Source organism: Muscardinus avellanarius, assembly GCF_963383645.1.
Source record: "Muscardinus avellanarius genome assembly, chromosome: 8".
NCBI lineage: Eukaryota > Metazoa > Chordata > Mammalia > Rodentia > Gliridae > Muscardinus > Muscardinus avellanarius.
In genome coordinates this window covers 94,019,474-94,034,761 of record NC_137794.1, presented here as the reverse complement: position 1 = coordinate 94,034,761, position 15,288 = coordinate 94,019,474, and the positions used below count along the sequence as shown (strand labels likewise).

At 32.3% G+C, this 15,288-nt stretch overlaps 1 pseudogene across 1 annotated transcript; it reads left to right on the top strand.

Annotated features, from left to right (window-relative positions):
- Positions 1 to 3,515: 3,515 nt before the first annotated feature.
- On the top strand, positions 3,516 to 14,012 carry LOC308266117 (ribosome biogenesis protein NSA2 homolog; annotated as a pseudogene). The gene is made up of 2 exons: positions 3,516 to 3,525; positions 13,135 to 14,012. The product of its transcript is annotated as a ribosome biogenesis protein NSA2 homolog (transcript).
- Positions 14,013 to 15,288: the final 1,276 nt, after the last annotated feature.

Below are 15,288 nucleotides of genomic sequence, written 5' to 3'. Positions count from 1 at the left end.
CTCTGAGGCAGCTTGACTGTCCTATTGAAAACACTCAAAGGAGTTCTCATTGCTTTTCCAAAGCACTGTAGACCATATAGAAACTGCTCTATATTTAACCCTCAGGAACATATGTTTAGGAAATAATGAGACATTTCTCCAATGCACTAGTGAAAATTTATTGTATTTCCAAACGAAGTATAATTATGGTGGCACAATCGTGATTTAAAAGGCATGAAGTAGCTAAACTGTAAAAAGTGTAAATTTTGTTTTAAGCATATCAGCTGAAATGCAAATTTTTTGATCATGAATAAAATTCTAGGGAAATCATTTTACAGTCTCTTTATTGTGCCCCTTCCACATTTCCTACAAGTTTATTTGCCCATCTTTTGAAAACAAATCTAATTGTATTCAAAGATCTTTTAAAACTATTCAAAACAAATTTTCCCCATAGTTGGATAAGCCACATCGGAAGATATAACAATATGAAATTGTAATGTTCCAGTTAATTATGGCATATATAAAAGCACGATGCTTATTTATAAGAAGACAAAATATATCTTAATTAGTGAATACCATGGTTAGAGGAAACCTTTTTTATCACAAAATACTATTAACATTTTTCAGATGATTTTTGAAAACTTGTTTGAAGTCATGATGGAAAGGTCTAGAACTCCAAATTTCTTGTTCTTACTTAGCTCAGTATTCTCCCCATTTCACTTTTTCTCTTAAACTCCAGAGTCTTTGTTGAGTTTTGACCACAGACATTATATGGCTTTCAAAGCTGAAAATACTTATCTGTGGCTTTCTCCAAAATACTGTTAACATTTTTTAATATGTATTGTTAATGCAAGCAGAAAAGGGCATGACATTAAGGTTAAAGTTGGAAAATAATCTGAAACTTACCTGAGTTTTAACATCCACTGGGAATTCCAGATTTTTACATAGGAATTAATAGTTATAGGAAATAAGTGTCAAATGAGTTGTTTCAAAATTGTACTTACAAATCAATAACATCACTTTACAGTTAATGTTATAGTAGATGTTTAAAATTTATAACATGCTGATTTAAATCCATTGTATTGTATATCACTGATAATATTTTTATTAAAAGTATATTTTAAGTTTACAGAAATGTTGTCAAGTTATTGCAGAGAATCCGTAAATTCACCATATTTTATTCCTCATATTAATTCCATTTTACATTAGTAAAATACATTTGTTCTTTAATGTAATGCAATTAATGGCCTACTATTTATATGCAGTTACTAGACTCCTTATTCCTATTTTCTTAGTTTTTAATTAATGTTCCTTTATTGTTTTAGACTCCCATTCAGGCTCTTCTACATTTGAAAGTCAGATCTTGTCTTTTCTCTATTTCTCAAATTACTTTGTTTAATGACATTAATAAATGATTGAGTACTGGTTAAGTATTTTGTCAAGTGTCAGATAGTGGGAGTTGTTAACGTTACTTATTATTAGACTGGGAAAATGCATTGGGGTAAAAGTCCCACAAAAACAAAAGTGTCATTTTTATTATATCATATCAGGGGTGCATAAGTCAACGGATAGTATTGATATTAACTTTGATGATCTGCCTTTGATGACAGTGTTTGAGATTTCTCTGCTTTCCTCTTTTTCTCTATTTTTATACTAAATTTATTGGATGAGATCAATATGCAGTGTCTACACTTAAGGCGTAGATTCACCTTCTTGATGGTTCTTACATTTAAGGGGTAGATTCACCTTCTTGATGGTTCTTACATTTAAGGGGTAGATTCACCTTCTTGATGGTTCTTAGCTTTATAAATTATTTTGCATTTTATTTTATTTTGTTTTATTTGCGGGTCTGGGGATGGAACCTAGGGGCATTCGACCTCCAAGCTACACCCCCTGCCCTATTTTTTATTCTTTATTTTGAAACCGGGTCTCACCGAGTTGCAGAGGGCCTCACTAAGTAGCTGAGGCTGTCAGCAAACCGCGATCCTCTGGTCTCAGCCTCATGAATGCTGGGATTACAAGCGTGCACCACCACACCCAGCTTTATTTTGCATTCTTCCTCCTGGGATTTTTTTTTTTTTTTTTTTTTACTATTCTCCGTTATTGGTCTATTTATTACTAATTTATTTAAGTGGATATGAGCTAATGGGTATTTATTTAATGCACTGTATTATAATGCAGTACTACTTAATTGACCTACTTTGACTAATTTAACGTATCCCCATCAGTTTGTGTGGGGGGGGTGAACACTTCTAACTTTCTGATACAAGCATGTTTATTTTCTTCCTCAGTACTAGCATATCAGGAATTTCTCGAGTTCTTGGTTCCTTTTACTGAAAAAATGGTATTAGAAACCAAAATGTGAGCGCTAAACATGCTTGCTACAATTGTAATGCTGTTGGTTCTAAGCCTTCTAAACAAATAGACTAAGTAAGATACGTGTATGCATAGTAACCTAAGTCAATACACATATCTGTAAGTATTTCTTTGTTGGGATTATTGTTAGTCATCTGCTTTAAGGTCACCTCAGTCTGGCTTAGAAGGGACAAAAACTGCCCACCCAAGTAGAAATAGTTTGTAAGCAGACAATTTTTCAAGGACCAAAAGGGACCTGATAACCAGGGACCCTTACCAATAAACAAATACCCTGACAATTTCCTTGTTCCTTTTCTTGCCTGATTCATCTGACTACCTTGTATTTTTTCTCTGACTCGCCCCATGATTGCTTTTCTATTTCCTATGATTACTAATTTCTTAAAATATTTTGGTTAGAAGCCTCAATAAAAGTAAGATACTAGTGGAAGAATGGCAGGAGTAAAGGCATCTCTCTCCTCCATGGCTTCCCCAGTTGCCATGTTGACTCCGTTGTCATTCATGTGAGACTACTTTTATCAATCCACCAACATCAACACCATCTGCTATATATCTGTGTGTCACAATCTTTTATCTTTATTTAAGTAATAATGAACTCAAACTGAAATCTACAACTTTAATCCATTAACACATGGATCATGCTTGCCTACACCCTTTTCTTTCTGGTAAATCACCTTTACAGAACTGAGAAACCTGGGTCTCATTATCAGCCATTATTTTACTTGTTCAATTGTAGTATACATGCATAGTGACTTCAAAAATGTAATCACATCATCCTATGAAGCAACTTTACCTGCTAGACTATAAAGCCTAAGTATATATTCTTACAGACCTTACTTAGTAGGAAAGTTACTTAGGACAGAACCTTATTCTAAACCCTATTTAGTTAAGACTGCCTCATAAAATTATAATGGATGCAAATTATCTTGTCATATTCTGCATTGTATCCTAAATTCTCTGACTTCCAAAATAACTCTTTTAAACTGCAGGTGATAAGATTCATTATGTGTTCTATAATGTTCTTTATCTTTTAAATACTCAGTTACTTGTATTTGTGATTGTGTTATCAAACAGAGTAGCTTCACTGCCTTAAAAGTTTTTCTGTGCATGTTTCATGGAATTCTTTGTCCAAGCCCTATGAATATATTTTTAATAATAATTCGATGTCCCCAGGTAGGTATTTTGTTGACATTGTTCTTCAAATGCACTTTCATCATGACACTCCATCAGTTTAATGAAGTTTGATACATAACTGGAAAAAATAAAATATGACCAAAAACATGACCAAAAACACTATTTTAAAAATATATAACTTTAGCAATATGAGGAAAAACACAGCCATTGAAAACAAATAAATAAGCAGGAAAATAGATTTAAAAAACCATAAAAATGAAACCAGAAAAAGGACAAAAATTAAAGGTTCTTACTTAATGATAGTTTCTGTTAGTGAAATAGGAAGTTGAATTATCCATTTTTAATGTGTAATGTGAGGCCACAGAGAATAATAAAATGTAGCAAAAAAAATCAGTCACAAGTGATGCTTTTCACTAAGTGAAGGCACAGCAAGAAAGCCAGGACCAGATGTCGTTATCTTAATCTTGGGCTTTCCAGGCTCCAGAATGAGAAGGATATAAGTTCTGGTCTTTATAAATTATTCAGTTTCATGTATTCCATTATAGCAGCACAAAAATGGACTAAAACATCAATGGAGCATTTGTATCCTGTGAAATTTTTATTCAAGTGTAAGGGCAAAATGAAGACATCCATAGACCAAAGCAAGAGACCTTACCACCCAAATGACTTAATACCTCAGTAAAGTCATTAAAAAAGAGGTGTATAAGCCAGAATACAAATGAACACAGATAAAAGATATGAATGTTAAGTGAAGATCAGAATATAATGTTTGGTAAAACACTTGCTAATTATAACTTTTGAGTATAGTAATTTTAATAGTATGAAATATGTACATTTGATGAAAATAAAGGCTAAATTATAAACAACATAATATGATGGGAAAATTTGCTAAGCATACAAAATTTCCCCAAATAGATGATTCTTTTTTAAAAATTAACCATATAGCTAAGAGTAATGTACAAGTAAACATAAATAAAATCTTATTTGCAAAAAGATCAAAAAAAAGAAAAGCCTACAGTGTACTTAATTCATAAGACATGGAAAAATAAAAAAGGCAAAACAGACTAATGAATATAAGGTACAGAATGACAAAATAAAATTATGTTAAACTATATCACTATTAAAATATATTAAGGTTGTCCATTGAAACCTTAGATAATAATATTGGTTTAAAAAGTCAGCTAGGCATCATGGCACACATGATCTCAGGTTTGAGGCTAACCTCAGCAACTTAGTGAAACCCTGCTTCAAAATAAAAAATAAAATAAATAAACCTGGAGGTGTAGTTCAGAGGTAGAGTGCCTTTGGTAGAGGCCATACCACTACTAGGTATCTTTCCAAAGGGATTGAAACCAGAGAACTACAGTAATATATTCAGTAATACATGTTCATAGCAGCACAATTCACAATAGCCAAGTTCCAGTATCCTCTGCCCCACTACACTTCTCCCCCCAAAATAAAAGTTTTCTCTATTCTATTTCTTAGAATCACACATAAAATGAAGGTTATAATAAAAAATTAAATAAGAGATACCAAATAATGGATACCAAAGGAGGAATATACCTCTTGTAGAAGCAAGTCAATCAAGAAGAAAAGACTATTTTTCTCCCAATACATACATCATACACAGTTTTTCAATGTACACATGAAATCAGATACTACTAAGTAGAAAAAATTCAACAAATTTCAAAATATCAAGGTCATACAAAATATTTTATGAATCTCAACCAAATAAATAAAACATAAACACAGTTGATAAAAACATACATATGTCTAGGAAATATGTTTACAAAAGAGATAAATGAAAAAAATTGAAACATATAGTAAGTAATTCAGGTAATTGAATCTATACTCAAAAGTTTCTTGCTATAGCAACTTGTGGCCCATCTAAAGAAAATTCTCAGAATAGATATTCCATAATTCTTTCAGTCTGTTTCTGGGAAGAAAACAAGGCTATCTGATTCATTTTATGATGCTAGCATAACCTTATAACGAAAACCAGACAAAAAGCTCTACAAGAAAATAGAATCATGAGCAAATAGATGAAAACCCAGAAGCAAACATAAGTGCACAGAATAATACATTGAGAACAAGTACACTTCGTCCAGAAATAAGAGGATGTTTAACATCAGAAAAATCTACTCTGACGATAAAATATATTGTCAAATTAAAGGAAAAAATAATCTTATAATAGTCTTAAGATACTATTTTATTCTGGATTTAAAATATGTTTAATACTTAAAATATTCAACATCATTAGCAATCAGGAAGATGCAAATCAAAACTACACTGAAATTTCATCTAACCCCAATCAGAATGGCAATCATAAAGAAGTCAAATAATAATAAATGTTTACTAGGCCATGGGGAAATAGGCACTTTCCTATTGCCTATTTGGTGGGATTGCAAACTAGTTCAGCTACTATGAAGATCAGTGTAAAAAGTCCTTAGAAAACTGGGAATGGATCCATCATATGATCCAGCCATACCACTACTAGGTATCTTTCCAAAGGGATTGAAACCAGAGAACTACAGTAATATATTCAGTAATACATGTTCATAGCAGCACAATTCACAATAGCCAAACTATGGAACCAACCCAAGTCTCCATCAACAAATGAATAGATTACAAAATTATGGGAAGTACATAAAATGGAATTCTACTCAGCAATAAAAATATAAAAGTATATCATTTGCAAAAGATGGAAAGACATGGAAAACATTATGTTGAGTGAGATTAGTCAATCACAGAGGGCGAAGGGTCATATGCTGTCTTTAATATGTGCAGGATATGGAATAATTGGAATCAAAGAGGTTTCAGCTTATGAGGAGAAACCTCAGGAGAGCCAAAGAGGAGGCATAGGGTAGGGGTGGAGGAAGACTTAGGTCAATTAATACAAATCCTACCATAAACTATATATACACATATGAATATATACCAATATCAATCTGAGTTCTCTGTATTATGAGGGAGAAAAATGAGGAGGGGACACCAAGAACATGTGCAAGTGTGTCATTGACAGCATAATATACATTATTATGTGAAACTATAATGCACCAATAAAAGCACAAAAATATGTTTAGAAATTTACAAACACATATCGCTTCTAGTCATCTTTGTTTTTTTTCTTTTTGGTGGTACTGGGGTTCCTGGAAACCCTTCTACCTCTGGGCTACACTCTCAGACCTATATTATATTTTTATTTGGAAACAAGGTCTCTTAAGCCAGCATGGCTGGCTTTGAACCTGCATGATCCTCATGTCTGCCTCCCAAGCATGCACCACCAGGCCCAGCGCTTTTTGTCCTTTTGACTAAAATCAAGTGTAAAAATTTAATATAATAAAAGATCTATATCCATTTCTAAAACAAATGTGAAACTTATTAGGGTAAAAACATTTTCTTTAAAACTTGAGATATGGAAATTATGTATTCATAATCTAGTCACTCATTTTAAATAACTTATTCACAAGTAAAAAATTGTATAAAGAAACATTAGAAGTAGTGGTGATGGACTACTGTAATTACAGTTCTTGGAAGGTTGAGACAGGAGAATTCCAGGTTTGAGGACAGCCTCAGCAATACAGGGAGACTTTGAGTAACCAAATATGACCCTGTTTAAAAACAAAAAAATAAAATAGGACTAAGCATGTAACTCAGATATAGCATGCCCTTGGAGTTCAATTCCTAGTAAACACACACACACACACACACACACACACACACACACACACACACACACACAACATATAACTGAATATACTATTGGAACAAATGTAAGAATGCAGTGATGTGCAAAAACTTCACAAAGAAAAATATAAAACCACTACTAAGGACGTAAAAAAACACCTAGATTAATAGAGAGATTATAAATTTCCAAATTAAAAGTCATTGGCATTATAATTTTTGCATAAACTAGAAGTCCCATGCAATTAAGATAACAGAGATAGAGCAGTTGTCTTTACTTAATATTAAAATTATGTAATTATAGGTATTTTATAAGGAAAAACAAAGCAACTAACAGTACTGAATACAGCTTCTCATAAATGACTGATGTGGCCTTATAAATGAGCAAGGAGAGCATGGACTATTCAGTATAAGATACTTGAAAGACTGGCTCTTCATAGAAAAAAGAAATTTATATTTTTCCATAAATATATATTTCTGCTGGGAGGATTTCAAACATAAATATAAAATTTGAAAAAAATAAAATCCACAAATTAGAGTATACTATTTCTTATAAAAATTCTTAAGTATGTCATCAAAGCACAAATAAAATATAATTTTTTATGATTTTATAACTAAGTAAATATTAATAAAATTGACTAGTTAGCAATATTTAATGAAAAATAAAATCCTAGGGAAATACAAAATATTTGACACTCGTGAGAAGAGGAACCAAGATAGAGAGATGGACTTTTTATTTAAAACTTGGAGTCTTTGGAAGATATTTAATTTAATAACAATAGGTTTGTGTAAGATTTATACTTGCTCTTTATATGGTAATATTTCTCTTTCATATACCATTATAAAAATAAATTTTAGAATTTGACAATAAAAAGTGCTGCTTGTGACATTTTAAGAAAATGTGAAAGTTATCAACAGACATTAATCTTGATTCTATGCATACTAATAGTCATGGAGATGTATAATTTATACCTGTAATTTAAAATTACATATAAAATTTTTGTTAGATATAACCTCTTAAAGTCGTGTTTATTTTATTTCTTCATAGTTTATTGGGTTATGAATATCCTATTTAAAACATAAAAGTAGAACATTAATGAAGTAACAACTTTTTGTCAACAAAGCACACTATAAAACTCAAAGACAAATTACAAACTGGTGGAAGATAGTGAAACTATCAAATTATTGCTCTTAAACATTTGTAAAGAATGGTGGTCTGTTTGAGATTTGTACACATTATAAACCACACTACAAATTTCATACCTTTAAGAGAAAGTGGCAGCCAAGCCCAGAAGTCATGGAGAATGGCTAGGTATTAAATGTACCTTGGTGAGACTTGAGTTTAGGAACATAAAGATATTTTACTTCAAAGAAATATTAACAAGTATAAAAAAAAACTTTAAAATCAAAATAAAGTGATGCAAATTAACTTAAAAATGTTGTCTATAAATTGTGAAGTTAGCCTTCATTTATATTTTTATAAAGTATTGAAAAAAGATACAGAAGTATTTTCATGCATAACATTGGGATTTGATATCTTTCTACATATAAAAGAAAATCAGAAACCATAAGTAAAAATATTAAAATATGTAAATACCTAAATTTACCTAGGAAAGGAGAAACAATAGCAAAAGACAAAAATGAAATTCAAGTAGAAAATATTAAATATTCCTGGCACATGTGAAAGACTTCATTTACCACTGATAAGGAGAGGGAATTCCCACAATCCAAGTATCAAAAGATCTCAAACTTAAAGGAGATTAATTGTTCACAGTTCAGATTTTCATTAGAGAAAAAATTATGCAATACAAAATTGTTGAAAGTTTTCTAAAAACATTAAGTTATTCATTATATTTGGTTAAAAAATACTTGAAGCAATCCTGCAATTTTTGTAAAGATCTTTAAATGACATTTGACCTCAAAACATTGGTTTTGTATATTATCATTAAAAAATATATTTGTCTTCAATAATGATATCAAATATAGTCAATAATATCAAATATTGGATAATATCTAAGTGCTTATCATAATAAATTATGGTAATACATAAAATAAACTAAAGTAGCGTTTTTTTAAAAAAGAGGTAAATCATTAATATTTATTAATTTATTATATTTGAAATATACATTGCTATTATAAATATTAGTTAAAAAATTAAAACGTGTTACAGATAATATAAATGGCATTGCTTAGAAACAGCACCAGGATTTTGTTTACAAAGAAAAATTTAAAAAAATGAAACAACTTTGATAAATTTATACCTAAACAGAGATAAATTAAAAGTATTTTTTCTAGTTTACAGAAATTCTTTTTTAAAAAAAGTTTACAAATTTCTTTCTTCTTCTTCTTCTTCTTCTTCTTCTTCTTCTTCTTCTTCTTCTTCTTCTTCTTCTTCTTCTTCTTCTTCTTCTTCTTTTGGTGGTACTGGGGTTCCTGGAAGCCCTTCTACCTCCGGGCTACACTCCCAGACCTATATTATATTTTTGAAACAGGGTCTCTTACGCCAGCGCGGCTGGCTTCGAACCTGCGCGATCCTCCTGTCTCTGCCTCCCAAGCGCGGGGATTACAAGCGTGCGCCACCACGCCTGGCCAAAAGTTTACAAATTTAAGTACCACTGAAGACAATGATGCCCCAGATAATGGGTATTGTAAGTTCATTATAATTAATTTTTCCTAGGCTCTGCTTTTCTCCAAATTTTGCCTTCCTTGTCTCAAAAATATGTCTATACACAATAAGAATTACAGTTTTGTCTGCTGTACACTTTGAAATTAAGGATTGCTATTTTATTCTTCTATCGAATTCTGTTCAGAGTTTTCTGGAAAAACACTCCAGCCAAGTCGTGTCTCATAGATGTAATTAAAAAAAAAATGGAATTCCATGATTTATCCCTCTTGGTTTAACTCATCTTTGTAGCCAAAGAATCAACAAGAATGTGAAAGATTTCAACTCCATAGCTAGAGTGCAGGATTCCTGTTGTATTATATCTGGCAAGATAAAAAAAAATATAATCCCCAAAGACTTAATCTTTATTCAAGAGAATTTATTGGCTGACACTGCTGAAAGCCTGATCTGGGGAGGGATTCACAGTTAACTAGACTCAGGAGCTCAGCAATGTTCTGAAGGATTCATTTTTCTAGTCTCCCTTCTGTTGTGCCAACCTCCCCCGAAGGCTGATCACAGGATGACTGTAAATAATTCTTGAAGCTGAGTGTGTTCTTATACGAACCCAGAGGGAAATATTGTCTGGAAGTTCTCTCCAGAAGGCTGAGAAAGCTCTTCTTTCTCAGAACATTATTTTCACATCTCATGGGCTCATTCTATGGCTGAACCAGTAACGGTGGCTAAGAAATGGGAAGATACCCAATTTTTACAGCCAATGATAATGCCAATTTCCCACAAGATCTCTTGGATAATGTGTGGGAACAGAGAGCCAAATAAAAATGAGTGAGAGAGATGGGAGAAAATTGGTTTTCAGACAACATATTCATTAACAAATAATTGAGAGTTTGATATGCATCTCCCCAAAATGCAAATGTCTTTCAAGAGCACTGTATCATATGATGGATTGATTTTGCTGTTACAGCTTTGAAAACATTCTGTCAGATCTCATTTCTCCATATATGGAAATTATGTGAGGCAGTTCCTAAAGCCTTTCCAGTTACTTTTATTCTTTGGAATAATATATCATATATTTTAATGTCAAATGCAAACAAATAAAAAATTCCAAATCTTCTTATCCCTAATCTTTCACTATGAGCCCCCAACTTTTTTTTATAATCTCCCCATCTCTCAGACCAAGGATTAATTTAGGACTTTTACCTTATGATGGTGTGAAATCATACTGCACAACCATTCTATTTTTCACATTTAATTTAGTTTCAAACACTTACATAAATTACTTAACACTTTGTTATAAAAAATGCTTTGTGTTAAATTATTTTACCCAATGGTAGGCTAAAAAAATCTACATTTTTTTAAATAAGCTAGGCTAACCTAGAGACTCCACTTGTGTGGGAAGAGTAGAGGATGACCTGTGCTTAATACCAGATCCAGCCCCATTGATACCTGCAATCTCATAGACTGAGAAAGACTTGAAACAGGAAAGGTGCCAGTGACACTCAGTGTCTGAAGAGAAAGAGACTGCAGAGGCCCAGACTGCTGAGTATTTATATATTTGTAGAGTTGCATTAATTTGTTGTTGGTGTTGTTTTGGTTTTTTGTCCTTTTTGTGTGTGTGTGAGTGTGTATGCCTGTGTGTTTTTTTTTAACCTTCTCCCTAAATCCTCTCCTGAGGCTCTTCCCTTAAACATACCTACTTTCTTCTCTCCATCGCTTTTCTTTCTTTTTCTATCTTCTCCTATGTGTCTTGTATTAAGTCCACTTCAAATCACTACACTAAAAGCTCTACATTTGTTACTGGAATAACACTACATATTCACTATCTCTAATTTCTAATTTATACTACCATACCAAGCCCATACTCTCATTCTTTTTGATCCTATCTGTGGCTTGACCCTATTCTTGCATTTACTTATGACATTTTCAGTTTACAATAGGCCAATTAGGTTATAACCTCATTATAAGTTGAGCAGCATCTATATTTGATTCCTGGCTTTTTAGCTCCCAAGAATTTTTTTTTATTCTTTACAGAAAACTTTCACAAATAACTTTTAAAGGATGATCATGTTCTGTTCTTTAAACAACTCTTATTAGCCACTGTGGTTCAAGAAGGATATCAATAATAACTTCATATACCAATAAACATATATCCACAGTAAGATCCTCACTGGTGGTTAAAACTCTCAACTCTCTGTTGATGGGAAATGAGGTTGGCTCCATAGTGTGGCTATTGTGAATTGTGCTGCTATGAACATGGGTATACATATGTTACTGTAGTTCTCAGATTTCAACTCCTTTAGAAAGATACCCAATAGTGATATAGCTGGATCACATGGTGGATCCATGCCCAGTTTGCATTCCCACCAGCAGTGTAAAAGAGTTTCTATTTCTCCACATCGTTGTCAATGTTTGTTGTTATTTGACTTCTTTATGCTTGTCACTCTGACTGGGGTTATGTGGAATCTCAGTGTAGTTTTGATTTGCATCTCCCTGATCGCTAATGATGTTAAATATTTTTTCATGTATCCATTGGCCATTTATATCTCTTCTTTTGTGAAGTTTTTATTCAATTTAGTTGCCAATTTTTTGATTGGGTTATTTGTCTTGCTAATGTAAAGTCTTTGAAGCTCTTTGTATATTCTGTATATTAGCCCTCTATTAAAGGGGTAGCTGATAAACGATCTTCTCCCATTCTTTAGGCTTTCTCTTTAGATTTTTGATGATTTCCTTTGATGAGTAGAAACCTTTTAGTTTGATGCCATCCCCTTCGTTCATTCTTGTTTTAATTTCCTGAGCTTTGGAGGTCTTGATTCATCTGTTGAATGGATTAAAAAATTATGGAAAATATGCACAATGGAGCAATTATTCAGCAATAAAGAAGAAAATTATATCATTCATAAGAAGATGGAAAGACCTAGAGAACATTATGTTAAATGATATTAGCCAAGCATAGAAAGGGAAGGGACATATGTTTTCTCTAATATGCTCCAGCTAGGGAGTATTTGGGATACCAGAGGGGCTCTAGATATTGGAGAAGATCTTCAGTGGAACCAGGAAGAAAAGGTAGGGGAGGAAGAAGGCTGAGGTTCATTAATGGAAATGCTACCTGTGACTATGTGTATACATATGAATATAACATTGTTAAATTAGACACTCAATATGAGGAGAAAGAAAAATGGGGAGGAGAGCCCACCAAGTACTATGTGACTATATACCATTGTCAACATGATTTAATACATTATGATGTGAGACTAATTCAACAATAAAGATATATATAATTAAAGAAAAAGAAAAAGAAGAAAAAAGAAAAACTTGAGCCTTTAAAAAATAATTTAAAAAAATAGGGCTTTGGGCTTGGAGCTGGACCGTGGGTCTACGGGACCCAAAGTTGAAAACTTCTTGCCCCGGAGGCTGCACCCAGCGGCTCTGCGAGCGTCACCATGCCATAAAACGAGTATATTGAGTTGCACCGTAAACGCTATGGATATCGTTTGGATTACCATGAGAAAAAGAGAAAAAAAGAAAGTCGAGAGGCTCATGAACGCTCAAAGAAGGCAAAAAAAATGATAGGCCTGAAGGCTAAGCTCTACCATAAACAGCGCCATGCTGAGAAAATACAAATGAAAAAGACTATTAAGATGCATGAAAAGAGAAACACCAAACAGAAGAATGATGACAAGACTCCACAGGGAGCAGTGCCTGCTATCTGCTGGACAGAGAAGGACAATCCCGAGCCAAAGTACTTTCCAACATGATTAAACAAAAACGAAAAGAAAAGGCAGGAAAATGGGAAGTTCCTCTGCCAAAAGTTCGTGCCCAAGGAGAAACAGAAGTATTAAAGGTGATTCGAACAGGAAAAAGGAAAAAGAAGGCATGGAAGAGAATGGTTACTAAAGTCTGTTTTGTTGGAGATGGCTTTACGAGAAAACCACCTAAATATGAAAGATTCATCAGACCTATGGGCTTACATTTCAAGAAGGCCCATGTGACACATCCTGAACTGAAAGCCACCTTTTGCCTGCCAATTCTTGGTGTGAAAAAAAATCCTTCATCCCCACTATATACAACTTTGGGTGTTATTACCAAAGGTACAGTCATTGAGGTGAACGTGAGCGAGCTGGGCCTTGTAACACAAGGAGGCAAGGTTATTTGGGGGAAATATGCCCAGGTTACCAACAATCCTGAAAATGATGGATGCATAAATGCAGTCTTACTGGTTTAACAGCAACTTCATACAAGTTAATTCCAACTTACAAACCAGTCAGATAAACCACCACTGCTGAGATATTTCTTAGTAACTACCATATCTGTTGTCATCAAGAGAACTATTTATTAATTAAACTGTAAAAAAAGAAAATCATTAAAAAAAATAGGGCTTTGGGTATAGCTCAGAGGTAGAATGCCCCTGGGCCCAGTCTCCAGTACCAAAAAAATAACAAATAAATAAATAAATTAATTAATTAATAAATTAATTAATTAATTTTATACTCCCCATACTGTATTTTTGTTTTGTTTGCAAGGTTTATTCAGTTTGGGGAGGAAAACAAACATTTTTATCCCATTAGCACTTTCTACTCTGAACAATTGCTTTAAATGATGTTATTTTAAATTTTTTTACTAGCACAAAGGCTATAGAATAGGTCATTGATATAGAATAGGTTATTGATAAGATTTTATAGTCAATACATAAGTTAGTTCTGTATGAACCTTTCTTAAAATCACTGTTTACAATTAGGTGCTTTTAATTATTTAGTTTCCTTAGATGTAAGTACTCATCTCATACATTCTTCTATGTAAAATAAAAATTTAACTTTTTTTGTTTAAAGTCTGTGTTACAACTTGGAATAAAATACTTAAGGAGAAAAAACCTATGCTTTTAAGTAAACATTCAAAAATGGAGAAAAACACTTTGAATAAAAAGAACAGACTTCAATTTTTATAATAAAAAGTATAATTTAACAATCAAGAGGATTGTAATATTGTATGTTATTATTTTATGTAGGAAACTATGATTCTCTAGGATTTCACAGGAAATCATAGTTTTCTTTTCACAATAAAAATTTTTCAAGCATTGGCTCTGTGCTTTGAGTGATATCTGTAGCCCATCAGCCGGCTTTTGTGGAGTGTAGAGATAAGGAAATGACAATATATTTCAACAAGCTTAATTTTGAATTGAAAGTTTCAAAGAAAAAGCATATTTAGGCTATTTAATTCCATTTATTTCTAAGAAGAATCAAATTATATCTTTCTTTAGAACAGTAATTAATTTCAAAATAAAAGTTAAAAGTAAGTAACTAAAGTTCAAACAAGAACATAGTTTATAAACATAGCTTTTGTTTAAGGAAAAAGACATATTATAATTGCTGATTTATTTCTGAGCCAAAATGATATCTGATATTAGTATTGACAGAGCTATGAATGAACAACATGTGCTTATTAACTAAAGTTATTTTTATGGATTGGTTGACTTGCTTTCTGTATAGTCATGAAACTACTTG